General features: G+C 44.9%; 1 protein-coding gene across 1 annotated transcript in view; it reads right to left on the bottom strand.

Moving 5' to 3' along the window:
* WDFY1 (WD repeat and FYVE domain containing 1) overlaps nucleotides 1–19,244 on the bottom strand; it is a 50,908-nt gene that overhangs the window by 3,292 nt on the left and 28,372 nt on the right. Inside the window, exons 13-14 of the transcript XR_012831289.1 lie at nucleotides 18,097–18,224; nucleotides 16,649–16,832 (exon numbers count right to left, since the gene is read on the bottom strand). The gene's annotated coding sequence lies outside the window, so the exon portion shown is untranslated. The remainder of the gene's footprint in view (nucleotides 1–16,648; nucleotides 16,833–18,096; nucleotides 18,225–19,244) is intronic.

Below are 19,244 nucleotides of genomic sequence, written 5' to 3'. Positions count from 1 at the left end.
TGAACTGCTCTGCATTTAAAATTGCTTTGAAAACTCCACTGTTTTTTATAAAGATGAAATTGCTTTGAAAATCCACTGGTTTTTTATAAAGGTGCAGTTGATGTTTCACCACCACTTTCATGAGCAGAGGCAACATTCTTTGCAATCAGAAAATATCCATTAATGCTCTTAAACGCATCAAGATTCGTACACAAGCTTCAAAAATCCTATCTTTTGGGTCTCCCAACCCACACCGTTTCATATGCAGAATGTAACTGCATACCTCATAAGGCAATTTTACTATCACAGAAATATATACAGATAGAAAAGATAAGAGCCTCTACTGTAGTCCATTTCTAATTTTACAGTCTGCAGCAAAACAGTGTACCCTCAACTCTAGGTACGTATTACTGGCCAGCTGAGAGCTCCTGTAACAAAACAACATATTAGAAAGTTGCAGATACTTAGAAGAGAAAATATTGTGGGGTTTTTTTCTCTTTTCACTCTTCTTCCTTTTTCCAATTTCTAAAGTCCATTCAATCTGGGGAGCTCTCTAGGAGGTAAATATTACATTCTCAAGAGGTTAAATGGCTTAATTCCTGTAAGCGTAAGCATCCAATTACTACAGACGTTGTTTCATTCAGTTCAGCTTTGCTCTGCCCACCCACACTGACATGACACAACACATTCCTCACTCTCATAGCTCTGTTCATTACAGCTCACTGGAAAGATTTTGATGCATCAGTAAACCTGGAAATGTTGAAGTACTGCACAAACACAAATCTAACAGCTCATCTGTTCCTTGCTCCTTGACTGTGAAAACATATTTGCTTTCCTATATTGCTAATGACAAGATGGATGTTGATTAAGGAATTTTTGGTTGGTTTTCAGCAGCCAAACTACAAATAGAGGTAGATTATCCTGCAATGTTTTACTCTTCTTTAAAAGTTCTAATTCCAGAAGAAAAGAAAGGCAAATGACTTGCTTCAAGCAAAATACCTTTGAAGCATGGTGCTTGGTTTCCTTTCCTACCATTCTAGGGCATGCTGGCCGTGACTAACAATCACCAGGCCCAGGGGCGATGCCAGAGGGAATTTTTAGGTCCAAGCCTGAGTGGGTGGGGATGAGGACTGCAGTTCCTATGAGAACATCGGCTGCCTTCACATGCGGAGTCTGTAGGAGACAAAGCTTTGGTCTGGGAGCTGAGTGTAATTTCACTAGCTTGTTTTACTGAATCAGACCCAACCACCTACAGCACTGTGCAAAATGATCTCCATAAACGTCAGTAAGTAGCCTAAATGACTGCATTTTATATTTGTAGGCCACTATTTTCTAGTTGGAAAAATAAGGGTTTTTTTAAATCTAGCATTTAAACCAGATTTCTGAACCTGAACTCTATCCCCTTCTCATGCATCTCTGAATCAATTGCAGCTGTAAGTTATAGAACAGGTTGAAAAGTTACAGGGCCTTCTGTTTTATTGAGATCTACAAAACTGTACCAGGATAACAAACAACATCCTTAGTTTCAGGACTACAAAAAAATCACACGGTAGACTTCGACATGAAATAATTTAACAGTAAATAGAACAGACTTAAAAAATGCAAAATACAGAAGGTTTACATGTTCACAAACAGCAAATATAAGATAAATATGTAAAACTAATGCACAGTGAGGTTTTTTTTTTTTCCACCTTCCTTGGTAGACCTTTCCCTCCTTTTGCTAATGGGCTGTCATGATCTGATAAGCAGCTCACCCAAACTTGTCTCCTGGACTGTTCCCTGCCAAGAGTGGAAGTCCTCTTCGGTGCAGCCTTCCCCAATATTTGGCCATTTCACACTCCAGGCTAATCAAACACTTTACAGTTGGCTCACTGGTTTCAAACTCAGATCATTTGTTGCTTTTACAGAGGTTTTAAAACTTAACCTAATCTGTACTACAATGTTTAGTACAACTGTCTAAAGAACTCCAGACTATTCTCTATTACATACAGAACAAACCACCTGTAGGGATATCAAATAAAGGCAACGACCTGCAAAGACAATGCGGCTTTCCTGGCTCCCACTGTCATTTCTCCAGTTTACTCTCCAATGACATAAACATGTAAAAGATGCCACACTTCCTCCTGCGAGGTGAACTCCAGGGGTCAATGCAGCGAGGCTCTAATTCACCCCACTGTGAGAAGACTGTGCTCTAGAAATGCTTCTCCTCCTCCCATAATTCAGCCTGCATTAGCATTTGCTGACTGGTTTCAAACCTGTTCTGTGGCATCTGTCTGCTCCAGGTCCCTCGGTGGGAGAGGAGGACGGGGAAACGGGAGGACTCCAGGGAGCCTAAGGGGGGGGAAGGCAGAAGAGGAGATGGCAGTTGAAGACTGCGAAAAGCAAGCATCCTTCTCTTCCTGGGCGCTTGGTTTGGGCAAGGATTTGCTCGGCTAGATAGGTCGGTCACTCCAGCACCGGGTTTAGACTCTGCTTCAGCTGCAACCTTTCCGAATTCAGTTAGAGCCCTCCCAAATCAAAGCTCCCAAATCAAAGTCACCTTTATAAAGCAGAAAGATTCCTGACATTCACAAGTTAACTAAAATTTGCAAATTAGGAATGACTACCCTAAAACAGGACAGCTTGGCAGAACTTGGAAACCAAGTTTTCTGTAAAAACTTTCCATTTAAGCCTGCTGCTGCCAGTAGGGCAACAGGCAATATAAGACATGCTAAGAAAGAAAAACTCATGGACCACATAAAAAGTGAAGTGGGATGAAAAAAGTGAAGTGGGATGAAAAAAGTGAAGTGGGATGAAAAAAGTGAAGTGGGATGAAAAAAGCCACACCTTCGGCTCCTTACATGACAATGGCTGCTGACAGAAGGCAGGGGAAAACCAGACCGACTGGCTGTACCTGATGGAGAGGAAGCAACTTTTTATCATGAAGGTCTCTTTTAACTTATTCTGACTCCCCTGAAGTCTGCTTGATCTTCTGGCACTGTTCTAGTTTGGTTGAGTTCATATTCCACTTCTATTATTTTTCTTTCCTCCAATACAAAAGAATGTATTTCCCAACATAGACAGCTGTCCAGAATTTTTTTTATTAGTATTTATTTTTACACCACATCTGAAAATGAACAAAACCTACTTTCATTAAATTGTTTCTTTTACAAAGTATGAACATCCAAATTATTCCAGCCACTAGCTGATTCTTTTTTCTCCAAAACATTTGAAGAATAACAAATTCCTTTTAGTTTTTGCTTTGTTTAGTGGGTTTTTTTTGGAGGGAGGGAAGTAAGTACTGAAATTTTTCCAAAAAAAATGAATAGATATACTGTGAACAGACAGATGGTTTGGAATGCCAGGCATTTAGGGTAAAATGAGAAAGATGTACTGAACGGACAACTATTGACCTAATGTATTAACAATCCAGCCACATCAGGAAGAGACAGAATAATAACACACTGAAGTATAGGTATTTTGGTATTCTGCTGCTGCACGATGTCCCCATCTGGCTACTGACCTTTAATACACACACTGTGGGGTTTTAGGAACTTTTAAAGCAATTACGTAAAATCCAAAACAGGCTACTTTATTAAAAAAATTCATTTCCTTACTTGTTTACTCTGCTACTAAAACTTTTATTCACAGCAGCACAGAAGCTGACAGATATGTTTGTTAAATACTGTAGAATCTCAGCTTTAGAATTTAGAACACGTACTTCGTCTGTATGATGTAAGCAAGTAAGAAAAAAGAAAATAAGTGACAAAACAGCAACACAAAAATACCGAAGTAGCGTATTGCTGCCTAACTGGCACAAATTCTTTCTCACTTCATCTTCATTAGGAACATTTCTGAACAATTTCCCCCAAAACAATACGTCCAAAGTCCATGCAATAAAAGCTGTGCCAGATCATTACAGACACACGTGACTATAGTTACACATTGATTTTATGCTTTTCATGATGCAGAAGTCACCCTTATCTTACTACTGAAGATTTTAAATTGACATCCATACTAGCATTTAAAGGATATTTACACCATATAGCATTGATCCAGCCAACAACCTTCTTGATAGCCTTGAATTAAATAAAATTATAACCAAAACAGCTGAGCTGAGCTCAAGTTCTGAACCAAAAACATCTGGAAGCTCCTCACTTCTGATCCCTACCTAAGGATCAGAAAACAAAGCTCAAGGAAGCTGTAAGTGCCCCACAAGCTCTCTCCAGCTCCGCTCCTGCTTATCGCTGCCTCTAGCATGTCCAAATCCTCCCAACCTTGGCTCATTGCTCATAAACCGGTAGCATTCCTTCAACAACATCCTCCCTACAGAACAGGCGTGCTCGTGCCTCCTCTTCGCAGGCTGCTGGGTGTCCCACCAACAGTGAAGCTGTCTTTCCATCACTCTCCGGAGAGGAGAGACAGCACAGCTTTCCAAGATAGCTCCTAAGATGTAGATGCAGGCAATGACATCCAGTTTTTACAGAGTATAATTATTCTCAGTTTTCTTAAATCAGTGCTTTTTTTATTCCTTCAAGTGTAATTACTCCAGTTTCTAGGCAATAAGCAAGAACAGATCCAGACAGGCAGTTTGCATAAAACCTGTCTCAAACTCTGCAATTTGAGAGCAGGCCAGCAACTGTACTAGAACCATGTGAACCAGAGAGACAGCACTCATCTTCAGTCTCGTTTCTGAGGACAGACAGTTGCAGGGATGCTAGCTGGCTGAACTCACAGAAAGCAGCACAATTTGAAGACATTCAGAACAATTATTAACTAGGTAATCACATCTCTTCTGCCTCCTGGGCTAGGCTCTCAGAGGTGTTTTTATTTGTTTATACATTTTTGGGAGGCAGTGGAAATCTTCATTAAGTTACTCTAAGGAGGAGGAGACCAGGTGAGAGGCTGAACAAGCTGCCAAGAGCTACCCCTAATTCACTGTAGCCCCAGCGTACTTAGCAGTCACAAGAAGCCATTTTCCCAGTCTGTTCCTCAAACACCTGGTGAAGAAAGAGAGCTAAAATCTAGCCCAATGGACTCTGGCAAAATGTGCAGCCTCTTTTATTCTCATTTCCAGTTTGTCTTATCAGGTATTTGCAAAGCCCTGCTATGTGAAGGCACTGCAGGGCCCTTCCCTTGCCTCTGACCTTTCAAGGAGCACAGTTAAAAAGCTTTGCTCTGGGACAGGGTGGGCACACCAGAAGGTGACGACTTTCCCCGGCTCCTCAGCCAGCTGACAGATTGAGCCCGTGGACACAGGTGCCAGGTGGAGCAGGAGCACTGCAGGTCTGCAGTAGCCTCACACCCATTCCTCCAGCTCCCAACAAAGACGTTCATGGAAAACCTGAGCTCTGGAATGACCGAAGAGACACGTGAGTTAGGATCGTATTTGTGACTGACTCTGAAAAAGCATGGAAGTAATTTTTTGGAAACGCTGAAGCATTTCATTTAGGCATTTTCAATAGAGAAATTATCAATTTTCCCTTTCAAAATAGCATTTTTTTCATTAAGGTAAAAAACCAACACGGATTTAATAACCTAAACATAGAAGAAGCAACCATTGTTTACGGAAGGAAGGGCCAGAGCACAGAACCTCACAAAATGCTTTACATTGGCCCAAAATTTAGCCTCCAGATTGAAAAAGTGGGCCAAAAATTAATTCTGCTATTCATCCGGGTCTTGTCATGAGACTTGGAGGAAAGGAAGTGCCTGAGGTACTGCCCCTTCCCCATCCCCATCTCCTGAGCAGGGTGGCTGTTGAGTTGTGAGACTTTCATCTACCCATTCCCACGGCTTTTCTAGAGCTCAGAGCGGACATGCAGACACTCACCCAATACTTCATGTGTTCTCCTTCCAGCACGCAGAGTTGCAAGACAAAGGCATAGATATTACTATGCAAGACATAGTAAATATCTGCATTGTCTTCAAACAAAAATAATCCAGTTTCTCATTCCTTTGCGGTTTGTGTCTGTCGCTTGCCTCAGGGGACTATGCAGAGGGTGATGACCATACAGGAGTTCCTGCGCTGGTTAAGGAGCCATCGAGAACTGCAAGGGTCTGAGCAAAACTACCTTCAAGCTCCAACAGCAAGCGGCAAGGCAACAACAGGCATTTACTGGCTGGTTAAGAGGGATTTTAATGCCCTCTCTTCTCAGGTCTGAACAGAGGATAGCAGATGGACATCCTACACAAATTCAGCAAGTCAGAGAAGAAAAAAAGACTGGTGCATAGAGTACCTGGGGTTACGTATGCGATACTGAGAAACATAAATCCAGCACAGACTAGGCCAGAAAGACATGTCTGGCCAGAAAGGCACATCAAGCTTGCCTTCAAACACACACATGTAAATTTTATTCTCCCATCCTACCCCAGTGACTTTGCATGCTATATTCCTACTCACAAATGAAACACCATTTGTGCATGACTGGGTCTTGCACCTCCCTAAACTGCAACATCTGCAAAAATGCAAAGGCCCAGGGTGGCCACTCAAGAAAGCATACACCCAAAGCAGCCAAGTAAATGCAGATGACAGCCTGGAGGAATAGGACAGTAGGGAAATGAATGGGCAGGGATGGTAATTAGTAGCTGTGCATATGTGATGCAGAAATAATTCTTTTTACAGGAGCAGTACAGTTTTAATTTAGGCACCACTGGAAAGACTACAACTGGCTCACTTAAATGCCTGATGTGTATGCCAAAGCACATATCTTCTAGGTACTAAGCAGCTCTACCTGCCCTCCCTGACCCATCAGTTTCCTCAGTAATTTCATCATTTTGTCCCTTTGCTGCCCTTGCACACAACTGATGCCTTCACAAGGCAGAAGGTCTATGGGATGATTTATAAAGCATGGGATTTTGAAGTAATTGGAGTAAAGATACAGAAAAGCAGCAAACATCTTACATGGTCCACATGCTTGGCAGCACTTTCTTGCCTCGTCATGGCCCAGTCTGCCCATTACCCCTCCAGCCCTCTTCCTGCATTTGCCTACCCCAGATGCCATGGCTTTCTCCACAGCCCTCCAGGCACTCCACATCCTAGTAACTCCCGGCTCTGAGATATACCTACAATTTCCTTATTTGTGAGTGAAAATATTTTTTAAAAAATTACTTAAGCAAAGAATTGGCAGATGATTTATCATAACATTTATTTTGCTTTCCGGAAATAAGCTTATTACCCGGAGACAGCAAAGTGTGCATCGCAATTACTGCACAGCCAGACGGTCCAGAGTGGTCTCTAGTACAACAGTGACAATCTGTAATGACAGTGAGTACTTGAGAGAGAACATCCAAAACTGGAAGAGGATCACATCAACAGTCAGAGATTACAGATTTCCTGAGAAGAACCCTAAAAACCATTTTTCCTAGCAAACCCCAGAAAATGGTATTCAAAAATCCAACAGGGAGTAACTGAATACCAGATTATGGATCAGCCCCTGAGCAGTACTCTGATCTGAGCAGAAGGGGAGATCATAAGTCACAGGGCATGTATAAAATCATTCTGGTAGTCCTGTCTCCAATAATCACAGGTTTAAGGATTCAGGGCCAGAAACTGGATCCAGACAACCCACCTGCAGACCTGTCCTCTATGAACTGCCTCACTACTGGGACACCCACAGCACCCTTGGCAGTGCATTAAAAACATTCATCTACACTGTGGGGAAAAAGTATTCCCTTTTGTTTTCTTTACATTTAGTGCCTAAAAATTTCACAGGATGTACCCTGACTCTTCTTGTAGCAACCTTTCTTTATAGCATTCATGATTTCATGCATTTCTGTCACTTCCCCTGTAGTCATCTCTTTCCAAGCTGAAAAGTCTATCTACTCAGGACCTTCTAGAAAGGATGCCATTCCATTACCATTATCTACTCTTATGCTAATAGTTCACTACAAGATAAATAAAGAAATACCACACGGACTACTTTTTTTTTTTTTTTTTTCCATGTAGAACCGCTGCCTCGAACAACAAGAATCATTTACTTGTAATTCTCTCTCCTTTCCTCACCTATTCTAATCTGCTGCTGCTCTTGTCTTTCAGAGGTAAATGCCTAGAGGCAAAGTTCATATCTTTGCTAGGCCAATACACAGCCATATTACAGAGTGGAAAAAAGCAGTTATTCTTCAAACTCTAGATAGAAAATTCTGTGCAGCATTGAAAACATCTTTTGCAGAAGTGTGTCTATTTTAACAATTAAGGGCATTGAGACTGTTGGTGAGGTCAATATTCAGAATCGCTGAGAGTTCATTTCCAAACACCAGGCAGGTATCAGCAGCAGCAGCAGTCACTTCAACTAATATTTCCACCCAAGCTTCTAGATCAGTGACTGGTATCAAATGTCTTGCTAAGTGGAAACAGCGCTTGCCAACTCCTTTTCTATTCAGGCCAAGTACATTTTTAGACCCCCTGTGCTCAATGGGATTCTTTTGATCTTTCTCTCCAGGGTTTCAGATCATGCCCACAAGTACTAATTTTTCTCACTGTACTGATGAGCAGCGCAGGTAGGAGGGAAGCAGGCCCTTTACTATGCAGGCACCAATTCTGCAGTCAAAGCTACGGAAGCAGAGCCATGTACTGTCATGAAAGTAATACTGATAACACTGAGGTGGCAGTAGGATCGAGGTGTTGCAACACAGGCATGAAAGACAACAGCAACACATGTCCTTGGGGAAACTAATAATTTTCTCCTGTCTGCTCTCTCCTTGTTCTTCGACTTTGCTGAGATAGCAATCCTTCAGGACATGTTTCTCTGCTGCACCCATATACATCAGGGAGCAGAATTTAGTCTCTTTTGTAAAAAGGTTGGGTTTTGTTTTTTTTTTTTTTTAACATGTCACAAAGTAGCAGCCGTGAAGAAAAGCTGTCTTTCTCAGCAGGATGTGAAGTTAGCTTTACTAAACAGACTCCTTCCTGAAACTTCCCTGGAAATCTGTAACAGAGCAAACAATTGAAACAACCCTCTTGCTAAAACACAGCACCATTTGCACAAGTACCTTCCATTCAGATCTCAAAACCAGAAAATAGGTGGCAAGCACAATTATGTCATTCCAAACTGGAGGAACCCCATCTGCAGAGAGTTTGAATGACCTGTCGAAAGTTCTTCGCTCGTGAGCCTAAATAAGGCTTATTCTTGGTTTGTAACCCAGTAACCCTTATTTCTTGATGCGTGACCCAGTGTAACAACCCCTTCATGAAGACTGGATGACAGACAGTGGAATTTTAAGGGAAGGAGTATCTTGACGAAAGCGCCCTTTCATCAGCACTGGTTCTACAACAGGACAACAGGGTAAGGCTGACAGCACTAGTTAATGTAATAATACCAGCAAGGGTTTGTACTATGACATCAGAAAAGGAAAAAAAAAATATATTAATTGTAAGAATGCACACTCACCTTATAAAATTATAACAATCAATACAGCAGACAGTCTTCAAATCGTAAATAAGCAGCACTATTGTAAGCAGCACTCCCCTGGGACCATCGTGAGTGCTTTGAAAACTGACATTTGTGAAGTGCGTGCATCAGGGAGAGTTCTGAGATCAGCTTCCCTGAAATCAGCTCCCACACTTACTGACCTTGAAGGGCGAAATAGGAACTCCAGTTGTTTACATAAGCTTTACCCGAGGGAAGTGGGTATGTAGGGCTGTCTTGGGGTGTAACCAGAAAGATTGTATTGCCGTCTGTAAATTCATTACTGTGCATATTCTATTTGCAAATGTAATGACAGGTACACCTTTCTAAATACACTAGACCAACACATAGTTAGCATTCTGGCTAAACCACTGAAAAGAAACAACATAGCTCTGCCTTACAGGATAGAGACAAACAACAAAACCTGGCCTCCAATGAAGGAGTTGAGAGACTTCTGTTCAGCTGCACTGCCAGTAATTGATATTACAGATGCACACAATAGGCAAACTGTGCAAGACAGCAGCTCGGGGCATGCTCACAGGACCTGCCCCAGCTCTGAATTATCAAGCAGCAAGATGGTTTCTCAATTAAGAGGCATCACTGACCATCTTACTGCTTGAGAGCCCACAGTCCTCCTTGGGGAAAATCTAGCCATTGTTCTGAGATACTGGTCATCACCCTTAACGAAATAGAATAACCACGGCAACCTTTTCTGATCCCAGCAAACCACCACCAAGCACAGCACTGGAAGCCAAAGGGCCTCCCTCCCAGGATCCTGCCTATCAGCCCTTTACCCTGAACGGCTGCTGCCCCGCTCCAAGCTAAAGCAAGCCACTGCTGCCGCCTCTACCCAGCCATGGAGCCGGGTCGCATACGTAGACTGGTTGCCAACAGACGACACAGAAGGATCAGAACCAGACCCATACGCCCTCTCACAGACGCATGACTTGATGGAAAGGCAGAGCTAAGTTCCTACAACCCCCATGAGACCAGGCAGTTGAGCAGCTGGAGGCAAGGCTGCCACCCAAGCTCTCCGCTTACCTGGCACCAGGGAACACACATGGGAAAAAGCTCTTCCCAATGCTCCTGTCACAAGAAACCCCACTGCCCAACACTGCTCCGCTTTGACACCAGAGCCAGCCAAAAGACACGGATCCACATGAAACCCCACTCCATCCTTCTCCAGGCACTGGAGCCGACTTGAACCTCAGCTCCTCAAGTTACAGGAAGACTTCATAAAACCTCTCTCTGCAACAGCCCTCTTTTCCTGGTTGGCTATGAAGGGCTGTCCGTATGACCCGAGCTCACCCCAAGGGTCAGAAAGGAAAAGAATCTAACTTTCATTTCCTCAAAACAGGTGCGAATCTTGTTCAAACCTGCCTGCAAATAGCATTTCTGTTTCTCGGAGCAGCGGGCACAGCCCTAGCAAGCAGGCAGGCTGGCACACACTTTCTGAAGAACGTATTTTACCTCTATTCAAAGCCAACTCGGTTTATTCCAGCAGAGGATTCAAGAACAAAATAAATCCAACCTTTCCCAGGGCCAGGCACACAAACGAGCCGCTGGCGCTGCGCTTCGGGATCTGCCCTCTCCCCGGACACACCGAGACAGGGTTATGCAGCTGGCAGAGGCCACCGCAGAGCGGTTCCAGGTCTGAGCCCACCTCCGCGGGGACTTTGCTTTTTCAGGCAGCGCGCAAACATTTCTGTTTGCTTTAGGCTCTCAGGGAAGCAACGGGCAGCCCCCCCCCCCCCCCCCCCCCCCCCCCCCCCGCGGAGGGTCTCCCCCCGGCCAAGCCCCCGGACGGAGAAACCCGGTCCCCGCGGGTCGAAGGGGAACCGGGGCAGCTCCGCGCCGGCCAGCCCCGGCGGGGAGGCCCAGAAAACGCGCCCGTCGAGGGGGTTCCGCCGCCAGCCCGGCCGCCGCACCCGGGGGTGGGGGGCGGACGGCGGCGGGGCGGGGGGCGGCTGCTCCCGCCCGGCCCCGGCGAAGTCCCGCAGGCCCGGGCCCACTTACCATGGCGTGGCGGCGGCAGGCTGGGAGCCGGCCCGGCCCGGCCCGGCTGGCTGCCGGCCGCCTCCCTCCTGCCCTGCCTCCCTCCCCGCCCCGCGCCAGGTGAGGCCCCGGCCGCATCGCGCCTTCCCACAATGCCCCGAAGGGGAACTCCCGGCGCCTCCTCCCCGCCGCCGGCGGGCCGGGGCACCCGGCGGGGCACGCCGGGGCGGGGGGGGCAGCGTGGCCGGGGCCGGTGGGCGGCGGCGAGCCGGCCCCAGACGCCCGCCTGGAGCGTGAGAGAGGGGCTGCCCGAGGCCGGGGGCGCCGGGCTTTCGCGGCCGCGGCCCGGTGGTGCGAGACCGGCGACGGAGGCTGCCTGCGCCGCTTCCCCGTCCTCCGCGCTCCTGGGAGAAGGGCGGCAGAGCGTGGGCAAAAGGGCACCTTTTTGACGGAGAGACGGCAGAGCTGCGCGCCCGCGGAGCCGTGCCAGCGGCAGCACGGCCTCCCCGCAGGCCGCCCGCTCTGGGAAGCGAGGGCGGCGGCTGCAGAGACCCTGCCCGCACACGGGTGACCCCAGCTGTCACCTTGTGCGTGCGCTTACCGCTCAAAGGGCGCCTTTCTCCCCACAGTGAAACCCGAGTTTAATAAAAACACAGTTCACGTCCTCCGCTGGCTCTAGCTACTCCCCTCCCAAGCACTCATACCCTAAAGACACTGGTAGAGCTACAGGCATGATTGCTCCGCAGCCCATCTCCATCAAAATGAAACTCGGATAGTTTAAATACCTTAAATGGCTGGGCTTTGCTATCCTGTGCTTTTTGACAGAGCTAGATGAGAGAGCAAGACATGAGCAGCTCTGCCGGTATGTCAGCAAATCCCTGTAACCTCTGGCAGGGATTTGCTGATAAGCAGCTGGTGCCAAAAGAACGTGCAACATCCACAGACTCAGCACTTGAATCAAAAGCGCTAAATCCAGGCCTAATGCTTCTCAAGCTCTTACCGGGAGTCTAATCCAGATGCAAACTACCACATGAGCGTAAAACGAGAAAACTTTGGACGTTTAAGTCCCACGTTTGTAGGGACAAAGGAGAGACGCTCCCTAGTGCACAGCATGCATCTAGCCGCAAGCACAGTGTGACTGAATTCAGGATATGGTTCCTGGCTGCTCTGGGCAGAGCTGTGCCCTTGCTCTTGCGTGCAGCGCTAAATGCATCTGAGGCATCAGTGCGAAAGGGAAATCTGAAGGAGCTCAGGGACTCCAGGGGACACTGTGGTGTCAATGGCTGACACCAGTGGAACCCTTCTTTGGCCTCTGGCTTCAGCAAAGGGGGACAGGTCCCTCAGTCAAAAGCAATTGTGCATGCATGGCTGAGACGGCAACTGGGCTGAAATACTTGTTTGCAAGAGCACAGAGCATACGCAGGCATGTGCTCCTTACACTCATTTAAAAGTGTGGCGGTAATTTCCACATTTCCCTAAGCATGCATGACCCTACTCCTCTCTGCCCTCCGTAACTTTTGATTTGGTCTATACAGACACAGTGTTCATAGAGCCTTTCACTGCTGCTTGCTCAGTTTTGGGTTCTGTATGTTCCAACCCCGTCCCACCAAGCAGCACAACTCAACTCATGCTGCGTTGTGATGTTGCCAGCTGCTGAGTGCTCTGGTTTCACTTCTGGACCACACAACACAAGAAGCACGAGTCCCAGCTGCCTACAGATCTCACTGATACTTCATCTACTCGCTTGCCTGTGGCCTCTGTCACTTCCTGAGTACACATCCTGGGCCCATAAAGCAGCACTATCTACAGACTGTGTGAACGTGCTCGCCTTTTACCACACTGCTGTGGTGAAGCACACACCGTGCCACGCTGCCAGACAGCACTGGCCTCGCTGGTTTTGCTGGGGCAGCATCTTGCCTTCAGTGAGCCTGCCAAATATGTGCTTACGGCTATCAGCATCTCTTAAAGCAGATCACAACCTTTTGCTAGATTCTCTGAAACATAGCTAGGACGAGTAAACAGGCCACATGAAGTGCCACAGTACCCATGCTGCCTTCCGCAGGAGGTAAAATTCTGGCTTCCCCACAACCACAGTCATGCTCCTGTCCCTTGCAGCCCCCAGCTCTACCCAATGCGGCCTATGCAGAACAACAGAGAGCTGGCTCTGCACTTAAACCCCAAATGTTCCTCACTGTTGGTGAACAGGGAATGTCCGCAGATACCACTGCAGCACTGGGGAAGCCCTGTGTCTGTGAACACTCAGAACTGGATTTGCCTAACGTGCAAGAATGTGGACACAACAGTGCAGTTGTACTACGGATGTGAGGCATCAATACTTTCATTTCCAAAATGAATTCGAAATTAAGGGATGAACATTCCCTCCCCCCCAAAAAAAAGTTTCATGAAAACAGCTCTGTTCAGCAGCCTACATTTCACCTAGCTATGTCATTTACTCCGGTTATGGACAATAATATTTTTTTGCTTAACAACTGTTTCCAATAATCTTACTTTTCTATGCAAAGACATTACCTAATTAGGCCCATGAACTCAAGAGAACTAGCCTGCTGCTTTTGTGTTTTTGCAAGTATGTCAGAAAAAAAGCAGCAGCAGCAAACACATCATGCATACAGTGCACATTAACAGCAGTGGCCAACATCAAAACATTATGGCCAATCCCGCAGGTTAGCAGAGAGAAGAATTTTGCTGCCCTATAGAAAGAAGGCTGCAGATACAGGATCATGCCTAAATTACATGCTTTCCAGAAAGCCAGGCTGTACTTAATGACTGGCTAACTAGAAGTGGTAAGGAGTTGGAATTCTCCCCTCCCCGCCACTAGCACTGTGTACCTGCATAATGTTATGATAAACAAGATAGCTGCAAGATAGCTGAAACTTCCCAGGTAGTAACTACTGATGGTTATCAGTGTCACACAGCAATGGGAGCAGGGGGAGGCAGCTGTGGCACACAGTTGTGCCAGGTGGGGTGGTCTTATGCCAGAAAAATGCCATGCCATGGACTCCTTTGGGTCCTTACCTTAGGCCCAGTTAATTAATCTGAACACAAAAGCTTGCAAAGTAATGCAAATTTCTTTCTGTAACTCAAAACAGGCTGCAAAAGGCTTTGATACCCTTCTGTTTTGGCTTCTGTCTCTGCCTGGAGGAAAATGCTCATATTCCTTTCTTGAGGGCCCTTTGAAAAGGCTCTTAGGTGAGGCAAGCAGCTTTTTACTGCTACTGGATATTGCATCCTCTTTTTTTATATTCCACTCCTCTAGCCGCCTATCACATTCAGAAGTAGAAAACATTGACACCGAGAGTTACAGTAGATTGAGTGAGCCTTGTGTGCCTACAGCTGCTGGTAAGAGCTTCCCTAGCTCCTAGGCGTAAGTTTTGGTGACTTTGGACATTATTTATTTGAAAAGAAGTAATTGCTAAAATGTCAGATGCCATGGACTGATGGAGTCCTAAACCTGTGGCAAGCTTTGTCTTAGGCCCTCCTAATCTCTGGAAGCTTTATGGACTGCAGAAGCTAATCCTGGACCATATAACTAGAGCTGTACATTCACTAATGATTTATGATTGGGAAGTTATATTCACATATATTTCCAGGGAAACAAACAAATCCTGACAGCTCCAATTAAGAAACACAAACCACCATCTAAAGAACAGCAGGGAGAGAATAAAACATTCTCATTTCCTGCTAAAAAACTGCAAAAAATGTCCTTCGGAAAAAAAACCCACCTTTTTACTGCAGAAAGAAGCCTTTTTACTGACACCGAGTACCACAACAAATGAAGCAGAACACTGGCCATTTACAGTGAATCTAGCCAGCACACACCTTGGTGTCGATTTTTCAGCACCTAAACTGAGCTGCTGCCAGGCACACAGCGCTGCAGACTACTTCAAGAGTAGCCCTGTGCGAACCAAGGAATACAGGCTGATGCACACTCCACTTGGTGATTTTACAGCAGACCTGCTGTGCAGGTTTTTTTCCCCCTTGATAACTAGGTCCGTAGGGGAAAGAGAAAACGTTAAAAGCCCAATCTAAATTCAGCTGCAGGAGGTAGCTTTTAATTGCACTTTGGATCAATAGAGAAACAATCTAACACTTGCGCTTGGTTACTAAGCAGGGCTTTGTACTTTTCCAGACAGTTTTCCCCTGCTTTTCATATGTTCCCTTTTCCTTATTTGGTCACACAATCTGGATTCTCCACAATTTAAGTGCAGAACAAAGCATTCATATCACTGGAGAACATATCGAATTATTTATACATGCCACAGATTTTGGTACCTTATCAGCAGCAATAGCATGTTCAGTAAACAGTCCCAACATTTACGCAGTTTAAAGTACTAGAAAAGTGTTAAAAATAGCAGTCTCAAATCCTTATAGCTGTAATGAAGTGATAGGTGTACACAAGCACTTAAGGGGTGTCAAGTAGCATTTTATTTCATTTCCCAGCTGTATAAAACTAAGAGCAGGCCAAAAGGTAGACAGATATTAATAAAGTTCCATCCAGAATTCTCCTCTCAAGAGAAAATGTGTTATTGTAGCCCTCTTGTGTTCAGCTGGGTTAACAGCTATTAGATCCATAGTGTCCTTCCTTACGACCCCCTTAAATCAAGGCTCTGCATGCTTTAACCACACTGCAATTCAGTTCTTTGCCCTCTTCACCTTCCCTCAGTTTCTTTCACGTTTTTCCTCTTTCCATCCTGGTTGTAAAAATCTAAGCATATTCAGACCATGCTTCTGAAGCAGAGTGCTCAGTTGGTATATTCACACTGTAAAACAAGAGAACTGCTGTTTTGGAGTAGGATGACTAAAACATCCCTCATTGCCTGTAAGCATGCTTATATTCCAACTATTTCTTCTCCATAAAAGGACTGTAATGAACAAGTTTACAGCCTCGTTTCCCTCTTTCAGATAATGCCTACGAGATCAAGTTTTAAACTGAGCATCCTACAGGCACCATTTAGACATGTACAACATTTCTCTGTCCTTACAGAAATCACCCTGACATTCTCCAAAACCTGTAAGTACTATTGACAGTCCTGTTGACCCCAGGCCTTCCCTACGAATCACCAAGATTAAAACCCTCTGATCTCCACCACTTAGCTGGGACACTGCACGGTCAGGGTTGTGAGAGGTAGCGGCTTTCACAGTATTCTTTCCCAACCTGCAAAGGCCGTAGCAAACAGAAGAGCAAGTTATGGCTACATTGCTACAGGTGCTTAATGGGATGGATTCTTGTAACTGAGGTTGAGGTAATAGGCTGTTTCCTAAAGGACACTCACCTTCCACGTCCGATGCCTCAGTCATCCTTAATTCAGCCACTGCAAGACCAGCTCACTCTTACAGATCAGGAGGCTCAGGCAAGCAGCTGAGTTGTGCTTCAAGAGCTGCAATCACCTGTCTCAAGAAGCCAAACTCCAACATGGACATGCTGCTGCAGAGGAAACCTGGAGAAGGAGCCATAAACTAAGAGAGAAAGAAGGAGAAATGAATGAGAACAGAAAAAAGACAAAGGACAGTACTAGAACAGAAAAATAGCTATGGCTTAGCAGCAGCAACAGTATCAAGGAATATTAGCAAGCAGTGCCATTCTCAATCAGCAACACAGGGGTGCACTTCAGTTCAGGAAAACTTAAGACAGTTTTGACAGATACATGCATATAGATTTTGAGAGTAGCTGAAACCACAAGGAAAACAGGCTTCAGAAAGAAAAATCAGTATAGATAGAGAGTGTCATGGTATCTTCTTTATTTGGAAGACACCTATAGTAGCAAGGTAGGAGCAAGTTAAACCCTGTTCTCTCCCTATAAACAAGGTAAAGGGGAGAAAAGCATGCACCTCCATAACATTCGTTATTGGAAGCCAGTTTCCTGAAAAACAGGGTAATATAAACCACTTCAGACAAAAATGACCACATATAAAAATCCAGATGGGAAATCCTACAGTCAACCTGCATTTCTACATAAATTTATCTTGGTTTTGAGCTGGATAAATGCTAAGAGATACCTAAGCCTCTGGGTGTCTCAGAGAAAGCATGATTCATAGCATAACAGGGCCTTTGTAAACAAAATTGACAGGACTGACTTAGTAATTCAGTTATAACAGCTATATGTAAGGCAACCCATGATATCTTTGTGACAAAAAGCAATTTAGGAATGAAGGTACCAAATATTCTGCAGACAAGCCAGTCAATCCCACACAAACTGGTATAACACATAGAGAGTAAGTCAAAGAATATGGCTCAACTTCTCTGTGTGAGCACAGATTGTATAGTAAAACTGCTAAGAGACCCTGGGTACACAAGTGAGTTGGAGGGCAATTAGTTATGTCAACTCTGAGCTGCCTGCATGTTGGAGGGAAAAAGGCTCATGCTATAGAAGCAGAAAGCAAAGTTTCTAATATATTTCAGTGTATTATTCGATAAAATATTTTATGAAAAATAAATTGTACAGATTTTATTACTGATATTATATTGATACTTTCTTCCATTGCCAAAGTACGAGAATCACTAACACTGTCTTTGAATCTGTTCAGCTATTAGCTTTTACATATTAATAGAGTTTAGTAGACCACACACAGCTACCTAGAGACCATGCCCTTACTTCCTCCAAAGGGGCAAAAAACTTTGTGGGATCATTTGGTAGCAGTCACTTAAGAGATCACTGAGAAGGCTTGCCTTACACCCATGAAAGAAGCAGAGAAAGCCTTCAAAGGCCATGTTGCAACTCACTGCAAGATGGTTAGTCGATGACAAAATTTTTTTTTTAAATGTTAAGCTGGCAGGAATTCATCATTTTCTGTAGAGTTTGATCACGGTATTTCACTGTTAGCCAGGTCATTCAGCACTGAGGACTTCATCTACAGAGACAAAAAGCCTTAGAGAGCTTTCCTTCTGAAGTACGTAGTAGTAAATCTGATCAACATAAAAATCTGTCTCTTTCCTGCATATTCTAAATCTCTCCAATGAGTAAAGTCAACACCACACCAAAAAACTCATCGCTAAGACCTGCCACACAGCTTATCTGAAATTTAAATGAAGTTTGCGACATAAGGAACATGAGAAATGATCAACTACATGTTCTCATTTAGAAAATGAATACATGTATTTTAGTGCTTTCACTACAAGGACATCATTTGCAGTTCTCAAACATTTTCAAACTTAACTAGAGTTCATATGCCTTATTTAAAACATTCTGTAAGATGGTCTACACAGGCATCTAAACAGGCTTTTCTGACTACAGATCACGAACAGCTTCATTGTTTCCAGCCAGCTTTTGTTGGAACTAGAAAACAGGGTATTTTGCCTTGGGAAAGGTGAGAAGTTTAAGCTGATCAAAACAAGACATGTCTTATTAAAAAAACCCCTAATTTACAGTATTATATACTACACAGGCTACTCAGCCACCCTTCAGAGGTGGAAAGAGTTTGTGAAACCTTTTCAGATTCCTTCTGTTGCTCCTGAATACTCTAGGGAGCAGTGAGCTACATCACATGTTAACTGGCCAACATTCGGGCATTCCAAGTGTTACAAAGCCAGCCAGTGCTGCACTGGAGCCTGTGAAGGCTGTGAGTAACTGTGAGGGATAAGGATGCTTCCCAGCTTGTCCCCATCCTTTCTCTGTGAGAAGGTATCATGGGACAAGTGTAACCACCTCCTGTGGCTGCAGTTTGTGTCCTCTGTATATATCATATTGTAGACTCTGCTCATCCCATCCAGCACAAATTAGTATTTTTCTAATACCTCGGACAGGTCCAAGGGATCCCAGGGAAGGGGCTGATCTTCTGATACTCTATGTTGTAAGAACCTTTGCAGACCTCTGAAGGGGAACCAGATGAACCAGAGAAGAGGTCTATACAAGCTGGCAAGCAGGACATGGG

Source organism: Pelecanus crispus, chromosome 9, assembly GCF_030463565.1.
Source record: "Pelecanus crispus isolate bPelCri1 chromosome 9, bPelCri1.pri, whole genome shotgun sequence".
Lineage (NCBI taxonomy): Eukaryota > Metazoa > Chordata > Aves > Pelecaniformes > Pelecanidae > Pelecanus > Pelecanus crispus.
Note: the sequence above shows the minus strand (reverse complement) of the source record. Positions and strands in the feature narration are given on the sequence as shown.